We start from the raw sequence: 13,593 nt of genomic DNA on the forward strand, positions 1-13,593 counted from the left end.
AATGGCCACGTGTTCCTCAGATGCGAATCGCCAAGGGGCACTTGTGTAATAACGTAGTGCCGCCCCTGTGCCTATAAATACACACTTCACAGCGGTCATTATCTCTTCTTCCACTCCCACATGAACCCTAGCGCCACCGCTAGCCCTCGACGACGCCGGCGACGAAGCACTTCGCTGTCGCAACCTCTCCGACGCCGTCTTCACGCCGACCGCAGACATCGTCCTCTCCGCCGTCGCTGTAGGTGTCCTCCGTCGCCAAGTTATGGCATGGAAGATTGAACTGCTCGGCCTCATCTTCCACTCCGTCTAGCAGTTCTTAGTGTGGTAAATAAAACTTTCTTTTTACGACACCATTGATCCTATGGCTTTGTCACTTTCTACCACAAGCAGTTTCTATTCACACAAGTTAGATCTCTCTCATACTGCATCTCATAACATGCCTAGTATATTCACTTATGCTTCACAAAGTAGTTAGATTCCTCACTTGTACTGATCTATGGATTCGTACAAATCTGGAACCAACTCCTTATCTATGAGTGAATGTCTTTGCACGATGAGGTCAATGTCTTCTAAAATGATTTATCTTCAAAATCTTCTGAGAATGCATATGACCTCTTCCCCTTCCCTCGCACCTTAATGCTTTCACAGGTACATGTCCGTGTGAGAATCCTTTGGTTCTCATAGTCTGCATTCATTTGCAGAATTCTTACAGCATCACAAAGATTCTCCCGAAGCCAGTTCCTGTTTGACCAGCAAGCAAAAATCTTTGAAGCCTTTTAACGTGTTGAACCCTTTCAGTTTAAAGTTTATGGCTTCAGAGAAAATAGCAAGGAAGGGTGGCAGAAAGCGTCATGGAGAAACATCTAGAGATCTGTCAGATGACCTCTCAGAACTGTACAAGACAGATCTTGAAGAGGATTACAATCAGCGCAAGACCTGAATCCAATGGATTCGAAGATATTGGGCAGAACAATGGTTCAAATACCGATTTGTAACCCAGGAATATGCTGAGAAAAATGTCATCAAGAGACCGTGGGGAGACATCCTATACAACAATCTTCTACCCAGGTCCAGAGATGAAGCCATTGAACAAGGCTTCTATCCCTGCATGGTCCGTGGGCCACAACCTGCTGATGCACACCCATCGTCACTACTATGGTGTCGTGATGACAATCTATTCAAGCGCAACTTCCAGTTTGCCCGGAACTCAGCGAAGCAAAACAAGAAGACATTGGGACTAGACTTCAACCCTAGTCCCTCAGCTCCAAGGGCTGATGGAACACGAGATACAGAACCCAATGTCATCGGTCCTTTCTACAACCTTGAAGGCCTCATCACCCATATCTTGGTTCAAGGGACTGCAGTGAATGAGCCTGCAGCTGACGCTGACTCAGATGAAGCGCCTGCAGCGCCAAAGACAAAGAAGCTGAAGAAGCCTAAAGCTTCAAAGCCTGCCCCTTCACCAAAAATCTCACAGGCGAAGCCACGGGCAACTGCACCTCCTGAAGACAGTGTGCAGTCCGAAGACTTATCACGCATCTCCAAGCCCCAGAAGGTCAAGATGCCTCTGCCTCACACCAGCCAAGAGCTAACAGCTGCTGCCATTCTGCGCAATGATGCCATCGATCTGTCAAGTGATGAAGATCTTGCAGATGACGCTCTTGAGCAACTCATCAAGAGCAAAGAAGAAGCAGAAATCTTCAATGATCTGCCTCTCTTTGATGTAACCATCATCCACAACTTCATTGATGAGTGGTTTGACATGCCAAACATCAGCTTTGAAGATCTGCAACTACCCATTGGCCTCAGTGTCGCCTTCCAAGGCGCCATTGCTTCAGAGCTAGCTGTCGCCCAGCGCATTGTTGAACTGAAGCAAAAGATTGACTATGAAAAGGCTCAGTTCAAGAAGCATATGGCCAAGATCAGCGTGCAAGAAGTGAAGAACTTCAAGATCATGATGCACGAGCTCAAGGAAGCCTTTGTAAAGAAACATGCAGAAGCTCAGGGTTCGCGTGAGCGCATGAAGGTTCTGGCTGATAGATGTGTGCAAGCCTACAATGAGGCTGAGAAGCGCAAGGCCCTTGGGCGTCCTGGCATCGACCCCAGGATGGCCACAAAGAAGAAGAAGAAGCCCGCTACAACTGAACCCGACGCACCAAGGCAGGAAGCAGTTCCCATTGTCTTCACAACTAGACTGACTGGCTCGAAGCCAAAAAGCCGGTCAACCGCTTCAAAGCTCAAGAAGACGAGGACTGCTGAGGCTGATGCCAGGAAGAGGAAACATCCTGAAGCCTCTCCTACTTCCCCCTCCAAGAAGAAGAGGAAGACCAAGAAAGATCAGGCTGCTCCCACAGAGCCTTTGATAGTTGAACCTATTTCTATGGTTTATCCTGACGCTGAACGTCAACTGACAATCCATGAGCCTGCTTCCACAGAGGCTCATGAAGCTGAAGACTTTCCAGCAGCTGATCCCATCGCTGCTGAAGACATTGGTCAACATAACCATGTAGAAGATGGTGCAGTCCTTCCTCAGCTTGAGAACAGCGAACTCATCAGCATTGGTCGTCCACTGACGCCAATTGCACAGAATGCTTCATGGGCGGATCGCCCACAAGAGGAAGAAGACCTTGAGACCCAGCCAACTTCAACTCCACAGGCGTCGCCTGCGTTGCAAAGGCTTCGCAAAGGTCCAAGGCCTCAAGTCTCTGCTGAAGACAATCCGGCTGCATCAGCCACGAAAGAAGAAGTCCCACAAGTTGCCACTCCCCTGTCCCACCAAGAAGCAGTTCTCAAGGAGAACGTGATTGAAAACCTTGCGGCTGCCACCACCACCAATGAAGCTAATGTGGAGCCCTCCCCAACAAAAGCATCAGAAGACAGCGAAGCCACTGATCCCGACACTTCTGTTCCTGAGGCTGCTGCCGGTCCCCAGTTCGACTATCATGTTGAACACAAGCCTCAGGTACAGAAGCCAATCCCAAGATTGCCAAGGTTCCCAGGTCCTACATCAGCACCTGGCTCCTTCAATATCAACGGCTTCAGAGCAGACAACACATTCTTCAATAGCTCCAGGAACCCCTACTCAAGGGAAAGGATATCATATGTCGGTTCTGGAGCTATCCGCAACGAAGCTATTACTCATGCATTCTTTAAAACCAACGTCGCATCTTCCCACACAAGCGCCTTGACATTGAAGCTATAGCTGGTCTGCCCTGTCTGGAAGAAGCTCTGGATTGCTTCAAAGAAGTTGGACTGCTGTCGTTCGTTACTGACCAAGAGCATTGGAATGAAGAGTTGCTGCTCCAATTCTATGCCACACTTCACGTCCGCGGGTATAGCAGAGATCCGAAGACTTGGGTCCTGGAGTGGATGACAGGAAACGTTCATCATGAAGCCAATGCCTTTGACATCATTGAGCTCACTGGTTTGCCCACTCCTGGCGATCTCTACTAGCATGGCTGTCAGCTTCATAGTGAAGCTATTGAGAGAATCTTTCAGAAGCCTGAACCTGATATGAGTCAGATGCTCAGCATGATTGCCCCAAGATGCTGCTTATCCCACGGAGTTCTTCATTGAAGACCTTGAGTATCTGCCAAGAACCATTTATCACATCATCAGGCGAACTCTCTGGCCCATCAAAGGGCACTCTCCACATGCCAAGCTTGAGGGTGCAATGAAGACCTTGGTCTTCTATATTCTTCATGGAAAATGCTTCAATGCACAGGACTTCTTCATTCGCCAACTTGCTGCATCAGGCTCTGATCTATTTGGCTTGAAGTTCTACGCCCCATGGGTAATGCGGCCGATCAAACTTCACTCCGCTATCTCATATCAGCCATCTGCTCGCAATCATCAGATTTTTCTGCCTGATGTGGATATGTCTATTGAAGCCATCTATCCTAAGCCTGCCAAAGAACCTCTAAGTCTTCAGAATGCAGCGCATCAGAGTTTCTCTCAGAACATTGAAGGAGTTGAAGCAGTCACTCGTGTGTATCCTTTGGCTGGCACTACACGTGCACCACATACTGCTTCCATGGAAGCCACTGATAGTACAACCGCTCCACGACCCAAGAAGCGCACTTGTGTTCTCAACAACCGAGAGATTCTTGTGGCTCTTCATCAGAAACAGGATAGGCATCATGACTGGCTGAAGCGTCAGATGAAAAGCCTCTTGGTGGATGTTAATCGCGTTCGCAATCTTGCCACCAAGAATGCCTTTGTTGCCCATGAAACCTCTCGCCGCACATGGAAAGGGCTAACGCTGATGTGTTCTGAAGATGATCTTCAAGAGGATGGCTTCACTAAGCGTTTCAAGTTTGACTCCACACCTCCTCGAAGGGCTGTGCTGCGACGAACTCCATCCCTTGAAGAATCTGAGTTCTCTTCCTTTGCTACAACTGTGACTGCCAGAGTTATCAAGGATGAAGACGATGCTACTTCACCGCCACCTCCTTCAGCACGCTTTGACTCTGCTCCAAGCTCTTCAGCACCGCCAAACACCACCAACGACCCTGCTACTTCACCTACTCCTTATGGGAACGAGTAGATGCTCTATGTCTTCAAACCTTTTTGGTCCTTACTGACAAAAGGGGGAGAAACATATGAAATTGATAGTCTTCAAGCAGGTCCATATGGGCGGGTGCTTTATATTTTGCTTCGTGATCACAACTCTCGTTTTGCTACATTTGGTTCTTTGAGTTGTAACACTTAAACTCGATGGTCGTCTGCTACTTATCTGCCACCTTGTTTTGCAATGATAAATTCCGCATGTGCGACAATAAATTCCGCACTTAGATCATTCTGCAGACATCCATTTTCCATTATGCATGTCATTATCTTCATATACCTTCACATGCATAGTGGATTGTCATCATAAGTTGAAGTGGATCTCCACAAGTACAACCTGCCATGTGCATTTGCATTCCAAAAGAAAATTACTTATATGCACATCTTCAGGGGGAGCCCTTGCAACTTATGAAGACAATTCCTTATCCTTTACAAGTTCACAGATTATATTCCCCGTTGAAAACTTCAACTAGTTTGTCATCAATCACCAAAAAGGGGGAGATTGTAAGTGCATCTAGTGCCACCCCTAGTTGGTTTTGGAGTATTGACGACAAACCTAGTTGAGGGACTAATGTGTTTGTGAGAATTGTAGGATAACACAGGTAGAAGTCCCTCATTGATTTGGTTTTCCTACCAGAGATGACCCCTAAAAATGTATGAAGACATTGAAGTCAAAGGTGGTATATGAAGATATTCACATTGAAGACTATGACAAGAGAAGACACCACATGAAGCCTATGGAGCTCGAAGACTTAGATCTTTCGTAGTTCTCTTTCTTTTGTGTTGAGTCATAGGAACCACCGTACTGATAAGTGGGGTCCAAGAGAACCAGTCAGAATGACTGTAGTGATGCCTAACCAAAACCTATGTCTTCGAGTGAAGACTATGAGAGCGAATCTTGTCCAGAGTCGGACAAGTCAGCTTTGCTTGCAGCCCAAGTAAAGTTGTCGTGTAAGTTTGAAATCTGACTGTTGGAACACATGTCAGTTCCTTAGTGACCCAGGGTCATTTCGGACAAATCAGGTCGGGTTGCCAAGTGGCTATAAATAGCCCACCCCCTACAACCATAAACGGTTGGCTGCTCAGATTGAGAGTACGGCTTTTGTCGTTTGAGAGCAACCCACCTCGAAGCCTTTGAGAGAGAATTCCTTGCGAGGATAAAGCCCTAACCACCTAGAGCCAAAGAGAATTAGGCATCACTTAAGTCTTCTTGTCTATGTGATCTAAAGACTTATTACACTTGAGGACTGTGCATCCTCCAGCCGGTTAGGCGTCGCGTTCTGAGCATCCAAGAGACATTGTGGATTGCCGGTGAACGAAGTCTGTGAAGGTTTGGGAGTCTACCTTGAAGACTTACCATAGTGATTGGGCGAGGTCTGTGTGACCTTAGCTCAAGTGGAATACGGTGAGGACTGGGTGTCCTGAGCTGCATGTTCACGACTGGGTGTCCGGGACTGGGTGTCCTAAGGTTTAAATACCTAGCCGCCCTAACCAGACGTACAGTTGTCACAGCAACAGGAACTGGTCCAACAAATCATTGTCTTCAGCGAGTCACTGGTTCCATCTTCCCTTCCCTTTACTTACTGTTACTCCTTGTGAAGTCATTGTATGCTGCATTATCTTTCGTCTTCACTGAGTGACTGCATGTTCTGTGTGGCTTCACAATATCTTCCTACCTGATCCTTACTACATTGCTGCTATTAGTCATTGTGCTTTCACTATTGAATACTTGACTATGGCTTGCCTAGTGTAGTCTACCTTCTACTGGAGGGTAATAGGTTTATTTCTATCGTTTGTCTTCATAACTTCCACGTTTTGAAGACTTTCTTAAAAATCGCCTATTCACCCCCCCTCTAGTCGATATAACACACTTTCAGGAACCATGGCTCGGGAGGTGCCTCTGTTGTGGCATGCTAATCTTCGTCAAGCTCATAAACATATGAGTTCAGATGAGGACCAGAAGACGGCGACCCTCGGCTGGATCCTAGCCGAGGAAATCCACAAGACCCCCGGCAAGGCCCTTGCCGGAGATGATAGCAAAGTTTCGGGGTTTATCGGTAACGTACCGGGACCACCGGGAGGGTCCCGGGGGTCCACCAAGTGGGGCCACCAGCCCCGGAGGGCTGCATGGGCCAAGTGTGGGAGGGGACCAGCCCCAGGTGGGCTGGTGCGCCCCCCCACAAGGGCCCAAGGCGCAAGGGAGAGTGGAAGGGGGCAAACCCAAGGCTCAGATGGGCCTAAGGCCCGCCTAGTGGGGCGCCCCCCTCTCCCCTCCCCTTGGCCGCCCTAGATGGGATCTAGGGGGCTGCCGCCACCCCTAGGGAGGGAACCCTAGGTGGGGGCGCAGCCCCTCCCCTTCCCCTATATATACTTGAGGTTTGGGCTGCCCAACACACACGTGTTCCTATCCTTCTTGGCGCAGCCCTACCCCTCTCCCTCCTCGTCTCTTGCGGTGCTTGGCGAAGCCCTGCTGGAGTACCACGCTCCTCCACCACCACCATGCTGTTGTGCTGCTGCTGGATGGAGTCTTCCTCAACCTCTCCCTCTCTCCTTGCTGGATCAAGGCATGGGAGACGTCACCGGGCTGTACGTGTGTTGAACACGGAGGTGCCGTCTGTTCGGCACTACGATCATCGATGATTTGGATCACGACGAGTACGACTCCATCAACCCCATTCTCGTGAACGCTTCCGCATAGCGATCTACAAGGGTATGTAGATGCACTCTCCTTCCCTCGTTGCTGGTCTCTTCATAGATAGATCTTGGTGACACGTAGGAAAATTTTGAATTTCTGCTACGTTCCCCAACAGTGGCATCATGAGCTAGGTCTATGCGTAGTTTCTATGCACGAATAGAACACAAAGTAGTTGTGGGCGTTGATTTTGTTCAATATGCTTACCGTTACTTGTCCAATCTTGATTCGGCGGCATTGTGGGATGAAGCGGCCCGGACCGACCTTACACGTACTCTTACGTGAGACTGGTTCCACCCACTGACATGCACAAGTTGCATAAGGTGGCTAGCGGGTGTCTGTCTCTCCCACTTTAGTCTGATCGGATTCGATGAAAAGGGTCCTTATGAAGGGTAAATAGCAATTGGCATATCACGTGATGGTTTTGCGTAGGTAAGAAACGTTCTTGCTAGAAACCCATAGCAGCCACGTAAAACATGCAAACAACAATTAGAGGACGTCTAACTTATTTTTGCAGGGTATGCCTTGTGATGTGATATGGCCAAAAGGATGTGATGAATGATATATGTGATGTATGAGATTGATCATGTTCTTGTAATAGGAATCACGACTTGCATGTCGATGAGTATGACAACCGGCAGGAGCCATAGGAGTTGTCTTCATTTATTTATGACCTGCGTGTCAACATAAACGTCATGTAATTACTTTACTTTATTGCTAAAGCGTTAGGCATAGTAGTAGAAGTAATAGATGACGTGACAACTTCAAGAAGACACGATGATGGAGATCATGGTGTCATGCCGGTGACAACGATGATCATGGAGCCCCGAAGATGCAGATCAAAAGGAGCAAAATGATTGCATGTGATGTTTATCATGTTTTACATCTTATTTGCTTAGAACGACGGTAGTAAATAAGATGATCCCTCATAATAATTTCAAGAAAGTGTTCCCCCTAACTGTGCACCGTCGCGACAGTTCGTTGTTTCGAAGCACCGCGTGATGATCGGGTGTGATAGATTCTTACGTTTGAACACAACGGGTGTTGACGAGCCTAGCATGTACAGATATGGCCTCGGAACACATGCGAAACACTTAGGTTAACTTGACGAGCCTAGCATGTACAGACATGGCCTCGGAACACAAGAGACCGAAAGGTCGAGCATGAGTCGTATGGTAGATACGATCAACATGAAGATGTTCACCGATGTTGACTAGTCCGTCTCACATGATGATTGGACACGACCTAGTTGAGTCGGATCATGTAATCACTTAGATGACTGGAGGGATGTCTATCTGAGTGGGAGTTCATAAGATGAACTTAATTATCCTGAACATAGTCAAAAGGTCTTCGCAAATAATGTCGTAGCTCGCGCTTCAGTTCTACTGTTTAGATATATTACTAGAGAAAATTTAGTTGAAAGTTGATAGTAGCAATTATGCGGACTAGGTCCGTAAACTGAGGATTGTCCTCATTGCTTCATAGAAGGCTTATGTCCTTAATGCACTGCTTAGTGTGCTGAACCTCGAACGTCGTCTGTGGATGTTGCGAACATCTGACATACACATTTTGATAACTACGTGATAGTTCAGTTAAACGGTTTAGAGTTGAGGCACCGAAGACGTTCTAAAACGTCGTGAAACATATGAGATGTTTTGAGGGCTGAAATTGGGATTTCAGGCTCGTGCCCACGTCAAGAGGTATAAGACCTCCAACGAATTTTCTTAGCCTGCAAACTAAGGGAGAAAAGCTCAATTGTAGAGCTTGTGCTCAGATTGTCTGAGTACAACAATCATTTGAATCAAGTGGGAGTTGATCTTCCAGATGAGATAGTGATGTTTCTCCGAAGTCATTACCACCAAGTTGCTAGAGCTTCGTGATGAAGTATAATATATCAGGGAAATATATGATGATCCTTGAGATATTCACGATGTTTGACACCACAAAAGTAGAAATCAACAAGGAGCATCAATTGTTGATGGTTGGTGAAACCACTAGTTTTAAGAAGGGCAAGGGCAAGAAGGGATACTTCATGAAACGGCAAATCAGCTGCTGCTCTAATGAAGAAACCCAAGGTTGAACCCAAACCCGAGACTAAGTGCTTCTGTAATAAGGGGAACAGCCACTGTAGCAAAATTACCCTAGATACTTGGTAGATGAGAAGGCTGGCAAGGTTGATAGGAGTATATTGGATATACATTGTGTTAATGTGTACTTTACTAGTACACCTAGTAGCACCATGGTATTAGATACCGGTTTGGTTGCTAAGTGTTAGTAAACTCGAAATAAAAGGCTGCGGAGTAAACGAAGACTAGCTAAAGGTGAGCTGGCGATATGTATTTGAAGTTTTTCCCAAGCTTGATGTGATCAAGCATCGCACGCTCCCTCTACCATCGAGATTGGTGTTTGCGTTGAGCATAGACATGATTGGATTATGTCTATCGCAATACGGTTATTCATTTAAGGAGAATAATGGTTACTCTGTTTATTTGAATAATACCTTCAATGGTCTTGCACCTAAAATGAATGGTTTATGGAATCTCGATCGTAGTGATACACATGTTCATGCCAAAAGATATATGATAGTAATGATAGTACCACCTACTTGTGGCACTGCCACGTAAGTCATATCGGTATAAAACGCATGAAGAAGCTCCATGTTGATGGATCTTTGGGCTCACTCGTTTTTGAAAAGTTTGAGACATGCGAACCATGTCTATTGGTGTATATTCATGAAGAAACTCCATGCAAATGGACCGTTTGGACTCATTTGATTTTGAATCACTTGAGACATGCAAATCATACCACATGGGCAAGATGACTGAAAGCCTCGTTTTCAGTAAAATGGAACTAGAAAGCAACTTGTTGGAAGTAATACATTTTGATGTGTGCAGTCCAATGATTGCTGAGGCATGTAGTGGATATCGTTATGTTCTTACTTCACAGATGATTTGAGTAGATACTGAGTATATTTACTTGATGAAACATAAGTCTGAATTATCGAAATGTTCAAGTAATTTCAGAGTGAAGTTGAACATCGTCGTGACAAGAGGATAAAATGTCTATGATATGATCATAGAGATGAATATCTGAATTACGAGTTTGGCACAGAATTAAGACATTGTGGAAATTGTTTCACAACTAATACAGCCTGGAACACCATAGTGTGATGGTGTGTCCGAACATCATAACTGCATCCTATTGGATATGATGCATACCATGATGTCTTTTATCGAATTACCACGATAGTTTATGGGTTAGGCATTAGAGACAACCACATTCACTTTAAATAGGGCACCACGTAATTCCGATGAGATGACACTGTATGAACTATGGTTTAGAGAAACCTAAGCTGTCATTTCTTAAAAGTTTGGGGCTGCAACGCTTATGTGAAAAAGTTCCAGGCTGATAAGCTAGAACCCAAAGCGGATAAATGCATCTTCATAGGACACCCAAAATAGTTGGGTATACCTCCTGTCTCAGATCCGAAAGCAATAAGGGATTGTTTCTAGAATCAGGTCCTTTCTCGAGGAAAAGTCTCTCTCGAAAGAATTGAGTGGGAGGATGGTGGAGACTTGATGAGGTTATTGAACCGTCTCTTCAACTAGTGTGTGGCAGGGCACAGGGAGTTGTTCCTGTGGCACCTACACCAATTGAAGTGGAAGCTTATGATAGTGATCATGAAACTTCAGATCAAGTCACTACCAAACCTCGTGGGATGACAAGGATGCGTACTACCTCAGAGTGGTACGTAATCCTGTCTTGGAAGTCATGTTGATAGACAACAATGAACCTACGAGCTATGGAGAAGCGGTGGTGGGCCTGGATTCCAAAATGGCTCGAGGCCATATAATCCGAGGAAGGATCCATATGTGAAAACAAAGTGTAGACTTTGGAAGAACTACTTGATGGTCGTAAGGCTATTAGGTACATATGGATTTTTAAAAGGAAGACGGACAATGATGGTAAATGTCACCATTAAGAAAGCTCGACTTGTCGTTAAGATGTTTCCCGACAAGTTCAAGGAGTTGACTACGATGAGACTTTCTCACTCGTAGCGATGCTAAAAGTCAGTTGGAATTATGTTAGCAGTTACTGCATTATTTATGAAATCATGCAGATAGGATGTCAAAACATTGTTTCCTTGACGATTTTCTTGAGGAAAGGTTGTATAAGATACAACAAGAAGGTTTTGTCAATCCTGGAAAAATGCTAACAAGTATGCAAGGCTCTACCAATCCTTCTAAGGACTGGAGTAAGCATCTCGGAGTTGGAATGTACGCTTTGATGAGATGATCAAAGATTTTGGATTTATACATAGTTTACGAGAAACTTGTATTTCCAAAGAAGTGAGTGGGAGCACTATGAAATTTCTGATGAGTATATGTTGTTGACATATTGTTGATCGAAAATGATGTAGAATTTCTGGAAAGCATGTAGAGTTATTTGAAAAATGTTTTTCATTGGAAAACCTGGATTAGGCTACTTGAGTATTGAGCATTAAGATCTATAAGGATAGATCAAAACGCTTAATAGTACTTTCAAATGAATACATACCGTGACAAGATTTTGAAGGAGTTCAAAATGGATCGGCAAAGAAGGAGTTCTTGGCTGTGTTATAAGGTGTGAACATTGAGTAAGACTCTAAACCTGACCACGGCAGAATAGAGAGAAAGGACGAAGGTCGTCCCCTATGCTTTAGACGCAGGCTCTACAGTATGCTATGCTGTGTAGCACACCTGAAGTGTGCCTTGCCATGAGTCAGTCAAGGGGTACAAGAGTGATCCAAGAATGGATCACAGGACAATGGTTAAAAGTTATCCTTAGTAACTAGTGGACTAAGGAATTTTCTCATTTATGGAGGTGGTAAAAGAGTTCGTCGTAAAGGGTTACGCCGATGCAAACTTTGACACTAATCCAGATTATTATGAGTAGTAAACTGGATTCGTAAAGTAGAATAGTTATTTGGAATAGCTCCAAATAGAACGTGGTAGCTGCATCAGGAAGATGACATAGAAATTTGCGAAGTACATACGGATCTGAATGCTGCAGACCCGTTGACTGAAACCTCTCTCACAAGCATAACATGATCAAACCCAAAACTCTTGGGTGTTAGTCACATGGGGATGTGACCTTGAGTGTTAATCACATATCGATGTGAACTGGATTATTGACTCTAGTGCAAGTGGGACACTGTTGGAAATATGACCTAGAGGCAATAATAAATTAGTTATTATTATATTTCCTTGTTCATGATAATCGTTTAGTATCCATGCTAGAATTGTATTGATAGGAAACTCAGATACATGTGTGGATACATAGACAACACCATGTCCCTAGTAAGCCTCTAGTTGACTAGCTCGTTGATCAATAGATGGTTACGGTTTCCTGACCATGGACATTGGATGTCATTGATAACGGGATCACATCATTAGGAGAATGATGTGATGGACAAGACCCAATTCTAAGCCTAGCACAAGATCATGTAGTTCGTATGCTAAAGCTTTTCTAATGTCAAGTATCATTTTCTTAGACCATGAGATTGTGCAACTCCCAAATACCGTAGGAATACTTTGGGTGTGCCAAACGTCACAACATAACTGGGTGGCTACAAAGGTACACTACAGGTGTCTCCGAAAGTGTCTGTTGGTTGGCACGAATTGAGACTGGGATTTGTCACTCCGTGTAAATGGAGAGGTATCTCTGGGCCCACTCGGTAGGACATCATCATAATGTGCACAATGTGATCAAGGAGTTGATCACGGGATGATGTGTTACGGAACGAGTAAAGAGACTTGCCGGTAATGAGATTGAACAAGGTATCGGGATACGGACGATCGAATCTCGGGCAAGTATCGTACCGCTAGACAAAGGGAATTGTATACGGGATTGATTAAGTCCTTGACATCATGGTTCATCCGATGAGATCATCATGGAACATGTGGGAGCCAACATGGGTATCCAGATCCCGCTGTTGGTTATTGACCGGAGAGTTATCTCGGTCATGTCTGCATGGTTCCCAAACCCGTAGGGTCTACACACTTAAGGTTCGATGACACTAGGGTTATAGGGAATAGATATACGTGGTTACCGAATGTTGTTCGGAGTCCCGGATGAGATCCCGGATGTCATGAGGAGTTCCGGAATGGTCCGGAGGTAAAGATTTATATATGGGAAGTCCTGTTTTGGTCACCGGAAAAGTTTCGGGGTTTATCGGTAACGTACCGGGACCACCGGGAGGGTCCCAGGGGTCCACCAAGTGGGGCCACCAGCCTCGGAGGGCTGCATGGGCCAAGTGTGGGAGGGGACCAGCCCCAGGTGGGCTGGTGCGCCCC

The sequence above is a fragment of the Triticum dicoccoides genome, chromosome 1A (assembly GCF_002162155.2).
Source record: "Triticum dicoccoides isolate Atlit2015 ecotype Zavitan chromosome 1A, WEW_v2.0, whole genome shotgun sequence".
NCBI lineage: Eukaryota > Viridiplantae > Streptophyta > Magnoliopsida > Poales > Poaceae > Triticum > Triticum dicoccoides.